General features: G+C 35.5%; 1 pseudogene; it reads left to right on the forward strand.

The window, feature by feature from the left end:
- Positions 1-3,809: 3,809 nt before the first annotated feature.
- Positions 3,810-18,040, forward strand: part of LOC124372175 — a 30,568-nt pseudogene continuing 16,337 nt past the window's right edge.

Consider the following 18,040-nt stretch of genomic DNA (forward strand, 5'->3'; position numbering starts at 1 on the left):
GTATCTGGTAATATACCAACTGCTCTACACTTCGCTACCCTAACCGTTCTGGATTAGGAAGTGTTGGCAAATTAAGACATTCTCCCCATCCCACCAAAATTCTTTAAGGCCTAATTTTATGGTAAAACTTGAAGTTCATCTAGGATATATCTATTATAATCGAAATAATTACTATAGGAGGAAACGGAGTTTTGTATAAGGATCATATCCTCCCCCTCTCTCTTTCTATCTAAATTAAATATAGACGATGGTTTTTGTAAAGGCTTTAACATGTTACTTTCTCTTGAAATACGAAATTAAATGTTGATTATTAGAATTGTGAAATTAGAACATAAAATTGTTTTGTTAACAGTATAAAATAAACTTAATTTCCCCAACTTAACTTGAAACTTAAAATTAACTTAAACTTAAATTACTCCAATTATTTGTTACAATCCAAGGGAATAAAATTACATCGCGAGGATATACAAGTTGATTATTATTTTATTTACAAAAGTATAAATAAATTTTAAATGAGTTATTTAATGTTTCATGGTGGATGCTTTTGGCTTGTTAAACAATAATTTAAAAGTGTTTAAGTTATTGCTTGTAAATCGTCTACAATACAATGAAATTATTTTTACCTTGCAGTATTAACTTGTAGGTATCTATTTCTTTAAACTGGACTAGTACCTGCTATATATCTCTTTAATCACGAAAAAATCACGAAATCTATGAGGAGGCCTTGCCACAGTATAAACCACGGCACGACGCCATTTGCTATTAAGGGCGAGCTTGTTCACATCGGCCGTTACTGGTTTACTGCTGACAGTAAATCAACAACAGCTGGTTATAATCACGTGACTACATTCTCCCCTCTTCTCCTTACACTAACGCCCCCCTCCCCTTAACTTTCACAGATCTCTTAGTATTTGTTGCCAAGACTGGTCACCCACAGATGTTACGATGATGTTCCATAATAGGTGTTCAAACTAAATCTTAATCAACCGATTTGTTATGGTCAAATTTCATTAAACGATTTGTAATTTTACTTCAGTATAGTAGATAGTATATAGATTGATTAATCTGTAACAGCCTATATTAGCCGTTTTTATACTGTAGTGCCGCGCAGTAGTTACATAAATCATGGTTATCTTATTATATTAATTTGTGCTGAAAAATACCTGGTTGCAAGAGAGAGCAATATCTCAACTAAGCCAAATAATACGTTGAGTAATATCAATTTATAAAAGAAAAAGTCTTTAGGAATGACACATTAACAACGGCTATGGACTTTATTGAGCTACCATTTCATTTTAATCTTACCTTTCCATAAATTTCTATTCCCGAATTTTCCTCTCATATGTTCTAAAGTTCATAAAAGTATACTGAAGCAATTAATATACAAATCTCCAAGTTTTGGACAGAAGGAAAACTGTGAGGATAAACGGAAAAGCACTTTTTGGTCTTTACCAATACAACATTTTTTTTGTAATGTTGTCCTCAATATATTCAATTCATGTCAATTAGAATAGTAATTTTGTTAATAAAACTGTGTGTATTGAAAAAGCTATACCATAAAACTAGGACAAAACTAACAGCTATTCATTGATATATCCGATAACCCTCAGTTGGTTTCTCACTACATCAGCTTATTATAAAACCTTTTCACTGCCGGCGTCCGATGTTTTATATATTTTTAGGAAAATCTATGTTGAGGTATGTTTTTATACATTCAATCAACATTACATAAAAAACAGGCATAAAACATTGGCTTCATACAAAATTAGTTTACACATCTTTTTGGCTGTAAAATCGGCACTATTTAAAAAATCTGTTATCATGAATATCAGGCGTTAAACCCTTTTAAAAATAACTTATATGGGTATAATATCCTTAAAGGTGCATAAAACAAAAAATCCTACAGTTAATATATTAATTATACATCGCTGTACATATGTTTGTATTTTTTGTGAAATTATTAAGAAAAAGAGTAATCCTAATAAAATGAAAAAAATAAAAATAATTCAAAGTACGATATAGGTCTATAGAATTTTGTTTTAATGTTTCGTTTATGTATATATATATATATATATATATATATATATATATATATATATATTTCCACTACTTGCGCAAGTAAAATAAAGCAAATCAAAACCTTTTATTTACTTTTTTAAGACACAATATGGTACATACAATATTGACACAACGAAGTTTCGTAAAGCAAGGAAAATATTTTTGGATTTCACATTAGACAATTATTTTAAACATTGTGCTGTGAGGAATAAGCAGTATTCACATGCACTTCAGTAAAATACCCGGCAGCGAAAGATATTTATTGGGTACTTGCCAAAGTTATCGATCTAGTAGCCAAATCCATAGTAACCCTGCAGTGTACTGTACATCATTCAATAATTAATTAGGTCATTATAGATTTTTTTTATCCAAATTGTTTGTGTTTATATTACAAATCAAGAGATTATTTTCCATATCGATGTTTCAGTATAGTTATGTATGTGAGTGTCGCCTATTCGCCATGTTTTAAGTCAGATAAGATATGAATAGATGTTTTCTTCTAATAACCCTTATTATTGTTATGTACAAAAACTTTAAGTTTAGAATGCTTTGGTCTGTTTATCTGCAGCGGACCATCGGTGGACACACAGAAGTTATTAATATGTTTATATCTCTATTGTATTATCCTTAAACATAAAGTAGTGGATTTCAAAAATAAGTTTATTTAAAAGAACAGTAATGTGCGGAATGCAACACTAATAATGAGAGAACAAAACACATAAAGAGGAAGTGTATATAAGTAATGGGTAAGTGTACGTTATGTGTGACTACTTTGCATAGGAATGTATCGCAGTCAGTACACAACAATGCCTTTGATGTCAGCTCCACGCTTAGCCCGCGGAGCACTGTTCCCTTGTAGACATACGCTTCTGCAGAACTGTTCTGCACATCTGGTATCGATGGCAAATAATTATCCTGCAGCTCTATTACACAGGCAGTTATGCTCACCATCACTATTTCAGCCGTTAAGGAATTGCAGTATCAGTATAATGATGCCCCTTCAAAATAGTAAAGTAATACACGTGTACTTCAACATTTTAAATATAAATCTAGCAGCTGAATGATATGCTAATTTTAATTAACGTGTTTTCAAAGGTTTTGATATACTGTGACCGGTAAACCTACATCAGTCATGACACTGGCCAGAATATTGAAATAAAAAGAAAAATAAATACGTTTTGTAACGTAATTTCAGTAATGAATCATTCTGATGTTATTTTTCAGTTACGAGTAGTAATATAATATAATAATTAAAACATATAAGTTAAGATATCTATGTAACTTTTTTAATATAGCATTATGAAAGTCTTAAATCGCATAAAAATTCGAATAGCGAATACACAACAGATAATTAATCTACAGAAGTGTTTCATATTTAATTCTTTAGCAATTATTTTCAGGTAATAAAGAATATGTTGATAATTATAATATGGGGTTATAATATTTAATAAACAGAGTAAACAGAGTAAACATTTCTTATATTAAATACTCTCCTCGGGTAAGAAATTAATTAAACCAATACGTTTGTGAATAACGTATATGTTCATATTTACGTGATAAAGGTACAGCCACCTATTCATATTTTAGTATGCGTGACAATGTTTTTATAGAACGCTAACGTTCAGTTCCGATATGTAAATATGAGAGGAGTCGGCTTTCGAATGCCAGAGCGGTGGAGAGAGTTCTGTTTGCTTATAATCCCTAAAGTGCGTCACCTAACGTGCCCTAAACGCTTCTGAAGAACGATTAGAATGGATGCAAAGGAGGATCGAAAGACCCGAAATGACGCAACACAAGAGAACATACGAATAGACGGACTGGCATTTCAAACCATTAAGAGTCGTCCTTGGGCCACACGGTATCAATGTACCTTTTTTGAATTCTCTATGACCTTGAAATTAAGATTATCACAATGTCGGGGGGACAGTGAGATGAACACTCCTTTGACCTATTGACCTGAAAATCACTAGTGGTTTTCCTCATACCAAGAGGCACACTTTTCTCGGTCTCCAGGACTTTCCAGTCAAGAATTATCATACGGACTGTCTGAAGGGAAGGACGGACAAAGGGACGGATGATATGGCACCTTACTAAATAAGGGCTATAACAACACCTATAAACCACAGATAGAGATAATTAGAATCATTACTAATAATACTTGGCACATTTAATTTTTTTAAATAAAAAAAAGTTTTTATGTCTTACTTTAAACTGATGTGGATGGATACGTGATTTAAATATAAAGTAATTAAATTTTTAGGGCGTTGGAAAATGAGATACAACGTGACATATCCTACCATTAAAAATGTTTAAGCACATCAATTTGAAATTATCAAGATATTATGTGATTAGCCAAACGTTTTTCAAATGAGGAAGTCATTGTTAATTGAAAAAGTTTATACACTGTTTTTATGTTAAAATTTGGCAGTTTACTATTTTAAGGTTGGATAGAATAAATTATTTTATGTTAAAAGAATGATTATGTTTTTTGGCAATTTTGAAGCAATACAATATTTCGTTACAGAAAAATCGCCAGAATATGTACTTGTAAGTTCATTATTTTAACAGCTATACAATTTATAAACAAATTAGTTTCAGATTATTAGACGAAAGCTTTGTCATCTTCATAGAAATTCTTAATAAAGTAAATGTCTAGTAATCCTAATAGTCTGGCCAGGTAAAATGCCACGTATGCCAAATAAAACGACAAATTTTTACCTTATGTCACTCTATACTATGAAGAACTATCTACTATCTAGAACATAAATGGATTATCAAAAAAGTTAAAAGGAAACTAATTGGACCTAATAGATTGAGTTGACTATCGTTTATTAAAATAGTACATTACCATTCTAGGTTTTCCAGGTATTTCCATTTCAACACATTAGATTAGTTACAGTTACAGCTTCGTATCTTAAACGTATTTAGTGTAAGGACAGTTTGGTATTCTATTTGCTTCAAATAGGCACTTAATGTAATCCTCATTTCGTGTTCAAACTATATACATAATAAATATTATATTTCTTGAACTAGAAACCATAGATAAATCTGTTAGAAAATGAATCATCAGAGTATTGCCTTTTTGTGCCAAATAATATTTTCCGAAATAATTTGCAGTAAATGATTACTCAATCTCCGATTGTCTGAAACATGACTCCTGACAATCTTTATATTCTAAGAATTAAACTAATCGGGTTAGAAGTAATATTCTAAGTGAAGTTACACTAACAAGTAATCGCAGATCCAGGAGGGATTGTGATTGTTTGCTCATTGTGTATTCCATTTAGGGTTATACTTCCATGATTGTTAGATCAAGAGATTCGATTAAACCGAACAAAGAACAGCCAAAACCAATACGGTCTTTTCCTTCTCAACACAGTGTGTTCTGGGATTTAGTTTTTTCAGAATATTCTATTCTATATCTACGAAAGTATTTTTATGCTAATTCAATTTTCCTGCATCATTTCTGTAGTATGATACGATAGCAAAATAATAACTATATTTATAATTCGACTATAATAAATTATTATAGGCAGCGAGTTCGTAGACCATTTCAAAATTTCACTAGTCCCAATTTTAGATTTAATTTATACCGTACGATGTAAATCATGAAATTTCAGTTAAATGAAAGTCCACAGAGTTAGTTATAAATACTTCTCAAAGTAGAAGCAAACGTTAATTTTGTTTAAAAATTTAAAACCTTTTGTTAATTGGAAAATTACCGTATCTAGGAGGTAATTAAAAGGATAATTACATAAAGTACAAGTAACTAAGCGACTGTATAACTTGTAAAGTAAAAAGATGATTATTTAACATTACGAGTTCGCTGTACCGACGGTCATGTTAAATCCTGTATGACTGCAATGTTACATATTGTTTAGTGCTCTGAATTGTTCCACATGGGTTAGAGTGGGTTATGTAATTGTTTTGCATTAGTTTTGTTTTTTTATTCATCATTTAAACTTGTAAGACCATAGCCCTGAGGTCTGAGATAGTAAATATCTGTAAAAATTCAATTTTTACATTTTTTACATCTCGTTATTTATTAACCAATGTGAGTTGTGTGTGAGCTCAAAGTCCCTGTACCTTCCACTCCCTGGCCGCTCTACTGATGATTATTCGTTATATTATCTGCATATTTCCCTATAATAATCTTATTAAGTACTCTTCGTGTCTGCTTTCATTTACTTCACCCCTCGCCTACCGCTCACGCACCAGTAATATTTTTACTGTATCGTAGCTTTAGATTTTATCCCCAGCTTCAAATGTTTTCTAGAGTTTCCTCTTAATATCTATTCTTCTGCACAGCCGTGAGAAAATCGCAACCAATTCTTGCTCCTTACAAAGATTCTTTTCTCTAAATCCCATAGATTTGCTTGCAAGTGCCCTTATAACTCCACCATCTCATCTTCGTACAACTGACTGACATCATACACGTTTCACTACCTCCGGTTCTTCAAAGTGGTCAAATCTCTTATATTTGTCTAGGTCACATTCCCTAAGTTTTTTTATAATTACAATTGCCATTCCAATTACCAGCTTGCTTTGATCATTTAGCTGTTTTTTTTTTTAATTACTAAGAAATTGTGATTCAAACATATTTCGCTTACCAATGAATACACTATGAAAACGTTTCATAAGTATTTTAATCACCAAAGAATATAATTTTAGTTTTTAAAAGTATTATTTACTGTTAAAAAAAGTTAAAGAATGAAGATTCTTGGAGCATTGGAAAGATTTAAATTTAATATCACTAGTAAATGATTACACATGGTCCAATATTAATTTTTTATAACCAGGGACTTTGGCAATAAAAGACTACATTGTCAGATAACTTCACAAATGAGTAAATATTTATATTTTTATAAATAATAAATATTAAAATAACAAATGTTAAAGAATTTCGATGAAATTTATAGTATATTTAAAAAGATCTACATTTTTATGTTTAAAAGTTTCGATTAGGGAAGAATTTAATTTTCAATATGCCCTACTTTATTTTTGAGTGTTTCTAGATTTTTTTTATTAAAAATTTAAAATAATAAAATCCTTGCTAAAGATAACGTGAACATTTGGATTTCTAATTAAAATTTTATCCTACATTCACATTCAATATTTATTGACCATCACCTGTATTGAATTATACATATTTTTTAATGTCTTACATATGAAATAGCAAAATATTTAATTTAATTCAATAGTGCTTCATGTCGGAGTAAAGGAAGAAACAGAACTCAGTGAAGTACTAGACTCTCCTCAGTTTCTGAGCTCATCTAATAAAAAACTGTATCAAAGGACAAATTACAGTACATTCAAGTTGACAGTGCTGCTGTGACTCGGTCCGGTAGTTCTCCCTGAAATAACACGTTCATCAGACTCAGTTCAGCGGGAACTGTGAGACCTGAGGGCGTTCCAGGCACCTGTCTGTACTTGCTCTACTTCGTATCGTACAGTTCTTACTTCATTTTGTTTGGCTACCAGAACAGTATATACTTCCTGTTACTACCCTATAGCACGAAGTATCTTTATAGCAGTGATTAGTTAAGCTTTTTTATATCGATTGGCCATTGCTTTATCGGATTAACAAAACATAGCCATGGAAACAACTTCATTGTTTATATTCTCCATAAAGTTTATAATCAACTTCATTATAAGCGTAATTATATATTACGCAATACTTTATTTTGGAAACGAAACGCAATCACCCCATAAAGACGTGCAAGCTGGAAGGCCTTGCAATTCTTTTAGAGTAGTATCTGGGTGATATATTGGCCGAGGTCACCAAATATTGTGATTGCCCTTATGATAACTGCCGTATATCATGTTACCCTGGGTTTAAGCTCTCCATTATAGGCCTAATAAGCCTTCCTGGATATTTCTTATCCTCGTGGTACTCGAATGGTAGATTTTTCAGAATTTTAGTTCCATGGAGTCTCTAGCTCACGTAGCTTCTAGGTATTTGGTGCTAGGGTTCCTAAGTTAAGGGTTTCTTCTCGCATAACGCAATTCTAACAGCAATCGGCTTTAAAACTTAATCTATAACATAAGCCCACGGAAAGAATTCACATAAAAAGGGGGTTCTTATAAGCTAACGAATAGTTTGCTTCCTCTGGGCATGGTGAGTGAATAGCTCACCTGCCAACTAGAGGAAAATGTATACCATATGTACCGTTTTACTGGCACATAAGGGGTTAGCTTTGAAATTTAAATGTTTGTGAAGGTTCAAAAAATGGAAAATTAAAATCTTCTGAAATAAATAAAATTCGAACTAAAATAAAAACTTCTTCTTAAAAATAATTACTGGATTTAAAATTAAAATAAAAACTTCTTGATAACTTTAAATTCAAACTTGTAATATATTCGTCACTCGAAAAATGTACATAGTTCTTACAGCTTCTCTTTTATTCAATTTTAAAAATTCAAAACTTTCACACTCCAATCTGATCTGGCAATTCTTCACTTTAATTTATCTTCAGAATACAATTTTATTTAGTTTCTTTACTTTACTTTAAATATTACTTCTTTTCAGTGTTAGAGATTTAAAAATTCTTCAGTTTTAGAGAATTAAAAAATATTGCTGAAAGCATCTGTAAAACCTACAACACTCTACTACAAAACTCTTTTAGTATTTTTACATAACATTTTATATACATGTGCTCACTGCACCAACAAGTTTTATATTGCACAGATCAAAAAGTTCCTAAATTCCCATTAAATTTAATTTTTACAATATTTCTTTCCCCAAAATTATTTAAAATAACTAAGAATGAATATTGACTGGACTCTAGTTAAAAGGTTCACTTACCCGCAGGTTTGAGGACGATTAGCAAAAGATTAACTCTAAGCACTTTCAAAGTCTACTCGTTACTATAACTTCCGATCAACTGAGGCGGGAGGTACGGTCTACCTCACCCCACCTCTCAATTTTGTTATCAAACACTGCCATCTGCGATGCGCGCCTCGCTGATAGCAGCCTCTTCTGTACAGTCCAGTCCTTATCATTCTTCTGGGCGTACTCCTTCCATCGGTAATCCAGTTACCCCAGAATTACAATTTAATACAATCGGTACACATATATTGGTTGAAGGTAGAAGACGGAACTCTGTGCATCATCATCACGGTATAAGAGAATACATCTATGGGCAATTACCGCGCATTGCTGGGCTGTGCAAATAACAGCAATGTGTAACCTGAATGGGGTGGCCTCCTCGCTGTCCGGACTTTAAACCCATGCTTCTTCTTTTAAGATTGTGTTAAACAAAAATATTTCATTCTCTCATTACTATTGAGGCTCTTTGAAAAAAGGAAGCTCATGAGAATAATACCCTTAACAGAGTTTGGTCAGAGCTTGACTATTGCATTGCAGTCTGCTCTGTAATCCGTGGGGCTCATATAGCACATCTATAACGTTGTCAAAAATTCTTTGTTTAAAGTTTGTTTTTAACGATGGAGGGTTTGACAGAATAACAGGATTTCGGACAATTTCCATCTTTGTGGTTACAAAAGATATAACACAACGTTTCGAGGATTGGAATTTATTCTCTTCGTCAGGTAGACGAGTTTACTATTACATTCAAAAATAAAGAATGAAAATAAGTATGGTTCAAAGATACCCAAAAGCTGCTTGGAGTCTAGTCCAGGCGTTGTCACTGCATAGAATGCATGTTCCGAGCACAAGTCACGAGTACGAGAAACACTATCAAACATCACACCGGCACGGATGAAAGTGGGATACTATCACGAAATTTGCTCTTTCTTTGGCACCGCGTCGTGTCGTCTGAAACAATTGGACAGGAAGGCGGTGGTCAGGAGGAGAAAGGGGTGACTTCCGGCCCTATGTCTTGGTCATAGACCTTAGTGCCGTGGTCTATGTTACGGTAACCGACTTATACTCGGAACTTGCATTCTCTGCAGTGACAACGCTGAACTAGACTTCAAGCAGCTTTTGGGTATCTTTGAACCCTTTTCTTTTCCTTCTTTTCTTCTTTCTATTCTTAATTTTGTATGTAGTAATACTTCCCCCACCTGACGAAGAGGATAGACTCCGATCCTCGAAACGTTATATTATAAATTTGGAACGATAACGATAGAAATTGTCCGAAATCCTGTTATCATTGTCAAAAAATTGTAGAAGACATCTTAAAAATGCTACTAATTACTTTTTTATTTTGCTTGGATTCGTTTTATTGCGTTGATTCAAAAGTGTCTGTTTCTTTTTAGATAACCATTTATATAGACAAAACCGTAATGTATTATGACCAGTGCTGCCTCAAAGACTCCTAAAACTTTAATGTTATGAATACCTGTTGAAATAAGGCATATAAATTATTTTGCATACCAAATTTAAACCTGTAACTTTCTCTAGAAGATAAAAATATAATGTTGCAGGTGTGAGGTGCCTAAGGCTGACAGAAGTCCGCATAGAACAACACACAGTCCGCGGCAACAGCTCGCAGCTGCTCTGCCAGTTCGACCTACAAGGAGAGACACTGTACTCTGTCAAGTGGTACAAGGACGGTAACGAGTTCTTCCGTTTCCTGCCGAGGGACAGCCCGCCTGCCCAGATATTTCCTCTCCCAGGAGTTGCAGTTGATGTTAGTACATGTTTAGTCACACAAATGTGTTTATTTCAGACGTGTCAAACGATCTTTGGTAGTATAGAATATTGGATATTCAACAAGAACATCTGTAAAATGTATTCGAGTACAATACACATTCATTGCAATTTGTTCGTATCATGAAATTATTAATGGATTTCATAAGTATAATAATTTAAAATCTGACTTTTGTAGTTACTGTACGTATATATTTTTATGCCCCAAGTCCTATTGTTCAGAAAACGCACAAAAAGTTACCTACACAACGCTAAAATTCATACAAAGTGGTTATAGATAGAAGTAGTATACTTTGGCCGTTGCTGGGACAGAGCACCCGAGACCGGTTCTGGGACAAACCGTGTGAGACCGAATCTGGGACAGAATTTTTAGAGAGCGACTAAGAGTGTGAGTACGGGTAGTCAGAACCGCGCCGCGCGAATCACCACGCATGTCATCGCTGTCCCGCCACCGCAATTTTTTAGAGAGCGACTAAGAGTGTGAGTACGGGTAGTCAGAACCGCGCCGCGCGAATCACCACGCATGTCATCGCTGTCCCGCCACCGCCACCACGCGTTGTTACTGTAAGTGTACAAGCAATCGGCACGCGCCTCGTCAGCACCGCACCGCGCGACTGCTGAACCGTCACCGCCAAGCAATCGGCACGCGCCTCGTCATCACCGCGCCGCGAGACTGCTGAACCGTCACCACCACCGCGCCGTGTGAGACACCGCGTCTTGTTTCTATAAGTATACAAACAATCGTTACGCGCCTCGTCACTGTCCAGTCACCGCCGCGCCGCGCGAGACATCGCACCTTATAAATTACTAGTTTGGTATACTGTAAGTGAATTGTAGTTAGTATCAGGAATTAATGAAGCAGAAAAGTCGGAAAGAAATCCTGCTTCGAGCATTAGAGGTTCATAAACCTGTGGTTAAGCGATTCCCTAAGAGAAAAATTGTAACTTTGGGTATTGATGATTTGTGGGCTGCAGACCTTGTTGTAATGATTAGGTTTTCAAAGGAAAATGATGGATTCAGATACATACTTAATGTAATTGATACGTTTTCAAAATATGCGTGGTCAGAACCATTAAAAACTAAAAGCTCACAAGAGGTTACTAAATCGTTTAGTAAAATATTAAGAAGAGCGAAATTGGTTGGTCACAAACCCCCGAACCTTCTTCACACGGATAAAGGACGAGAATTTGTTAATAAGGAATTTAGAGAGTTTTTACACAAAAATCAAATAAAGTTATACCATACTGAAAATGAGGAAAAAAGTGCCATTATAGAGCGTTTCCATAGAACTCTCAATGAAAAAATGAAAGTGCACTTTGAAATTCAAAACTCTTTTAGATGGGTGTCACATTTACAGAAGCTTCTACGTCAATATAACAGTAAATTTCATAGCACTATAAAGATGAGCCCATCAGAAGTGAATTCAAGCAATGAACAAACTTTAAGAAACATGTACGCAAACACTGGACGATGTCTAGTATTCAGACCCAGACTTTCGGTTGGAGACCGCGTAAGAATTACTATAAAGAAAGATGTATTTGGAAATAAATACCGCAGAAATTGGACAAGAGAAATTTTTCGGATTGTGGCTGTCAACAAAACTTGCCCCGTTACCTACAAAATCGCAGACCAGTCTGGTGAGGAAATAATAGGATCGTTTTATGAAAAAGAGTTACAAAAAACTATGTTCTAGTTCAGAGTCAAATGTATTAATAATGCTCTCATCCTTCCTTCCACTCATCCCACACACCCACCCTCTTCCTACTCCTCTTCCTATTCTCATCCATCCATACCTCATCCTTTTCCATCGTCAATCGCCCATACAGTAAGAGAGTAGCCAGCTCTATAATAATGGCGTTTTCTCCTGCTAGCAAGCAAACAGCATTTCTCAATGCTACGGATGGTCTTCGAAGATCATCAGTCAAGAAATGTCCGAATTGTGGAGAAGAGGTTACTGCATCTAACCTATCCCGCCACCAAGAAACAAAGAAGTGCATCCATACCTCATCCTTTTCCATCGTCAATCGCCCATACAGTAAGAGAGTAGCCAGCTCTATAATAATGGCGTCTTCTCCTGCTAGCAAGCAAACAGCATTTCTCAATGCTACGGATGGTCTTCGAAGATCATCAATGAAGAAATGTCCGAATTGTGGAGCTGAGGTTACTGCATCTAACCTATCCCGCCACCAAAAAACAAAGAAGTGTATGTCAGCGTCAAATCCACCAGCTTATGCTTCTTCCAACGGATTCAATGAAAAACCTCCTTCGATGAAACAAGTATGTTCAAGGTGTGGTGCTGAAGTCAGGAACTCCTCCATGTCCCGCCATAAAAAAACAAAGAAATGCATGTCCAAGTTAGACAGACAAACTCCGGATTTTGATATGTCTATGTTGGAAAACTACGCTGATGCTGTGAGTGACAATCAATTCCAGAACGTGATTGCTGATTTTGATATGTCTATGTTGCCAGAGTCCTATTCAAATCTCAGACCTGAAGAACAAGACGCGATTGCTGATTTTGATATGTCTATGTTGCCAGAGTCCTATTCAAATCTCAGACCTGAAGAACAAGACGCGATTGCTGATTTTGATTTGTCTATGTTAGACACTCCAGATTTCTATTCCAAAATTAGAGCTATAATTGGTCCATCTACAGCCGACGCTCCAAAGTTTGAACCACCAGTAAAAAGGATACACCCCGATTCATCGAAAATTATATCAATACTTGGTCCACCACCATTTGAAGTTCCGGATACGTCAGACTATTCACTGCATATACCATACAGTCCTGTATACCATTCACCACTACATATCCCAGAGAGTCCAACATACAACGTGCTTAGTCCGACCGATGTACGTGCTCAAATAAAACCCCAGAAGAAACCATGTCCAAAATGTAGTAAGGAAAATAACGGTTTCCAACATGGCTCGGCACCAAAAATCTAAGAAATGTGCCAGCAACCAGCATGGTATGACATATAACGAACGTCTGAAAAAGATGGAAATCAAACCAGCTCCTAAAAGTAAAATGTGTTGGATTTGTGAAACACCAATAGAGTCATCCAACTGGAACCGTCACAAACAATCGAAACGCCATATCCGTTTGTCAGCACTTCATGAAGGTCCTCGATACAGGAGTGAAATATTACCCATTACGAGACTGACACCAAGACTGCCGGCACCCACTCCAGACATCAACATGTTGGTAAAGAAATACCCAAAACGACCAAGGGAAATCAAACAAGTACCGAAGGTCAATACAAACGATATAGCTCTTGAAGCGATGATCCGAAAACCGACTAGACCACAAAAGATTCCTACAGGTGTGAAAAAGATTATTAGTGAGACACCGACTAGTACAATTAATAGTGAGAATTCGATTAGCCCTACCATGGAAGAGAGACAGCTTCTGTCTGAAACAGAATCGCCTTCAACACCTCATCTGGTTCCGGTACGTACTCCAGAGGAGTCACAGACAATACTTGATGAAATATCAGAAGTCCAGTCGGCATTCACGGGAAGATTGAAAACGTATGTGATTATGAACAAACGTGGGATCAAAGATCCAAAAATGTTTCTTGAGATATGCAAACCACTCGTTGTTGAAAAACTTCAGGAAGCTGTAACAGAAAAAAATCTTAAGGTAAACATGGTTTATCATGCTGAATTCAAGAAAATAATAAACGATGTGGAGGTGACTCAAGTCATGAACTTTAAAACGAAAAATGAAATTCTTTACTCGACAACGTCTCTGTCTGACTATTATAACTCAGCAAAACTTAAGATGTTGGTTGAGATGGAGGAGTTTGAGGCAAACGGTTCTCAATGGTCACTAAAAAGTGTGAAAGACTTGGAGATCAGAGTCAACCGATACGTTCCTTTTCACGGATCCAGCTATGTGGTTCTACCAAAACAGATTCAATCCAAAAAGGCTGTTATTAATGTAAAAAACGAAGATCAGAAATGTTTTATGTGGTCTATTCTGGCAGCTTTACACCCGGTTAAGGTTCATCCAGAAAGAATCAGCAATTACGAACCTTTCAAACGAGAGCTGCTTCATGCACTAGCAACTTGCGAATGCCCCATGAAACTTGATGATATAGCAAAGTTTGAAAGACGTAGTGGAATTTCTGTTAATGTCTATGCTTATGATGACAAGTTCGATATATTCCCGCTGAGAATAACTGATAACGAGATGGAAAAACATGTTAATCTACTGTTTATCAGAGAAAAAAACAAACACTCACTACTGTTGGATCAAAGATATGTCCCGTTTGGTTAGTTCACAGATCTCACGAAATGGACATAAGATGTGGATATGCAATAGGTGTTTGCAACACTTTACGAGAGAGGATTTACTCATCAAGCATAGAGAAGACTGTAACACACACGATGCTGTGAAATTGGAACTACCAGAGCCAGGAACTGTAATTAGATTTAAAGATTTCAATTGCTCAATGAGAGTGCCCTTTGTGTATTACGCAGACTTTGAATGCTGTCTAGCACCTATTTCAACATGTCAACCGTGTAAAGTGGATTGTAATGGTAATCATCAATCGTTCACTATTAAATATCAGAAACATAATGCCATTTCATTCTGTATGTATGGGGTGTCAGAGAACGGCTTTTCCAAACCACCGATTAAATACTTTGGAGACGATGCTGCACATGTATTTGTAAAATCATTGATTGAGGAGTCGATAAGGATTAATGAACTTTACAAGAGTGAAGCAATAGTCCCCATGCAATTGATGACAAAAGAGCAACAGGAAATGTTTGAATCTACTACTACATGTCATATCTGTGGAAATTATCTTGGTGATGATCGTGTTAGAGACCATAACCATTTGACGGGTTTGTTTAGAGGAGCAGCTCACAACAAGTGTAACATCAATTTCAAAAAACCTAGGTTCATTCCTGTTTTCATTCATAATTTAGCAGGTTACGACACTCACCTATTCATTAAAGAGTTTGGTAAGTTCCAAAATCGCATATCATTGATACCCAACAACGAGGAGCGGTACATTTCCTTTACGGTCAGTGTGGAAGGTGGAATTGAACTACGATTCATCGATTCATTCAAGTTCATGTCACAAAGTCTCGATAGGTTGGCAAAGAATCTGACTAGATCTCAATTCAAACACATCTCAACATATTACAATGGTAAGGACCTCAATTTATTGCTACGAAAAGGAGTGTACCCTTACGACTACATGGACAGTATAGAAAAATATAGTGAAACATCACTACCTAGTCAAGAAGAATTTTACAATAGACTGAATAAACAACACATAACAAATGAAGATTACAAACATGCGTGCGATGTATGGACCACCTTTAACATTCAGAACATGAAAGAATATACAATGCTATATAACGAAACCGATGTCTTACTGCTTGCAGATGTTATGGAAAACTTCAGGGATGTATGTCTCAATACATACAAATTAGATCCTGCATGGTATTTCACAGCACCTGGGTTGGCTTGGAACGCAATGCTGAAAATTACAAAAGTCGAACTGTCTCTATTGACTGACATCGATATGGTACTCATGGTTGAAAAGGGTATTCGTGGTGGTATTTCACAGTGTTCTCATCGATATGCGAAGGCAAACAATCCCTACATGAAAGACTACGACAAATCGAAACCAAACAATTACCTCATGTACTTGGATGCAAACAACCTGTATGGGTGGGCAATGTCTGTAAAACTACCATATGCAAACTTTCAGTGGAGCAGTACAGACATCGATGTAATGAAAGTTAGTGACGATTCACCCACAGGCTACATATTAGAAGTTGATTTGGAATATCCTGAAGAACTACACGACGTACACTCTGATCTACCTCTCGCTCCAGAACGTAGAGTCCCACCAGGATCGAAAATGGCAAAGCTTCTGACAACTCTCTACAGCAAAGAAAAGTATGTCGTACACTACAAAAATTTAAAGCTTTATTTGAGTCTGGGTATGAAACTAAAACATGTTCATAGAGTTCTTAGTTTCAGTCAAAGCAATTGGTTGCAGCCGTACATTAATCTGAATACCATGGAGCGTACAAAGGCGAAAAATGATTTTGAGAAAGACTTTTTCAAACTTATGAACAACTCAGTTTTTGGAAAAAACTATGGAAAATATGAGAAATCGTGTGGACATTCGTTTGGGTACTAAGTCCAAATTAGTGGAAAGATGGGTTAGCAAACCGAACTTTAAGAGTCGAACCATCTTCACAGAAAACCTAGTTGCTGTACATTTTAGTAAGAAAAAACTTTTGTTAAATAAACCTATTTACGTAGGTATGAGTATTCTAGACATATCAAAGACACTAATGTATGATTTCCACTACAATGTAATGAAAGAGAAGTATGGGTCTAATATAAAAATGGTGTACACCGATACCGATTCCCTGATATATGACATCAAAACTAAAAACTTCTACGAAGACATGAAACATTTAATTGGATTATTTGATACAAGTGACTACCCCAACCCCAACCAATATGGGCTTCCCCACGTAAACAAAAAAGTTCTGGGTAAAATGAAAGATGAACTTAATGGTCGAATCATGCGAGAGTTTGTAGGACTACGATCCAAGATGTATGCGAGCAATATAGAAGACAACCATTTCATAAAGAGGTCTAAGGGCGTGAAAAAAGCTGTAGTTGAAAATGAAATTACCTTTAGCAACTATAAAGACTGTTTGTTTAGTAACATCGAGCACTACAAAACGATGAATACAATTCGGAGTCAAGCACACAATCTCTACAGCGTAGAACACCATAAAGTGGTACTTTCATCAAAGGACGACAAGCGTTTCGTACTCGAAGACAATATCCGAACCCTAGCATGGGGTCATTATAGAATATGCGAAAACTGTTAAATTGTAAATGTATGTAAGAGAACATACTATGGAAATTCAAGTGTATTGTAAAGATAAATTCGAAGACCAATTTTTACCTAGACCGTTACGGTGTCTTATTGTAGGACCGTCTGGGAGTGGTAAAACGAACTTGTTATTGAATTTCATTTACAACAAAGATGGAGTTCCGTTCAAGAATCTATACGTGTTCAGTCGTTCAATAGAACAACCTGCATATGTAGATCTGCGTGAACAATACAGTAGATTAGAAAAAAACCTTAGAAGACAAATAGCGTTTTTCTATTCGTCCTGTGAAGATCTCATTTCTATCGATGACTGCAAACCAAACTCACTTGTGGTGTTTGATGACTGCCTCCTAGAAGAGCAAACTAAAATCAAAGACTATTTCATTAGAGGACGTCATAAAGGGATTTCTTGTGTCTACCTGAGTCAGAGCTATGGTCGAGTTGATATGCAGGTCATACGAAACAATGTTAATCTGTTGTGTCT

This window comes from Homalodisca vitripennis, unplaced genomic scaffold, assembly GCF_021130785.1.
Source record: "Homalodisca vitripennis isolate AUS2020 unplaced genomic scaffold, UT_GWSS_2.1 ScUCBcl_2714;HRSCAF=7747, whole genome shotgun sequence".
In the NCBI taxonomy this organism is placed as follows: domain Eukaryota; kingdom Metazoa; phylum Arthropoda; class Insecta; order Hemiptera; family Cicadellidae; genus Homalodisca; species Homalodisca vitripennis.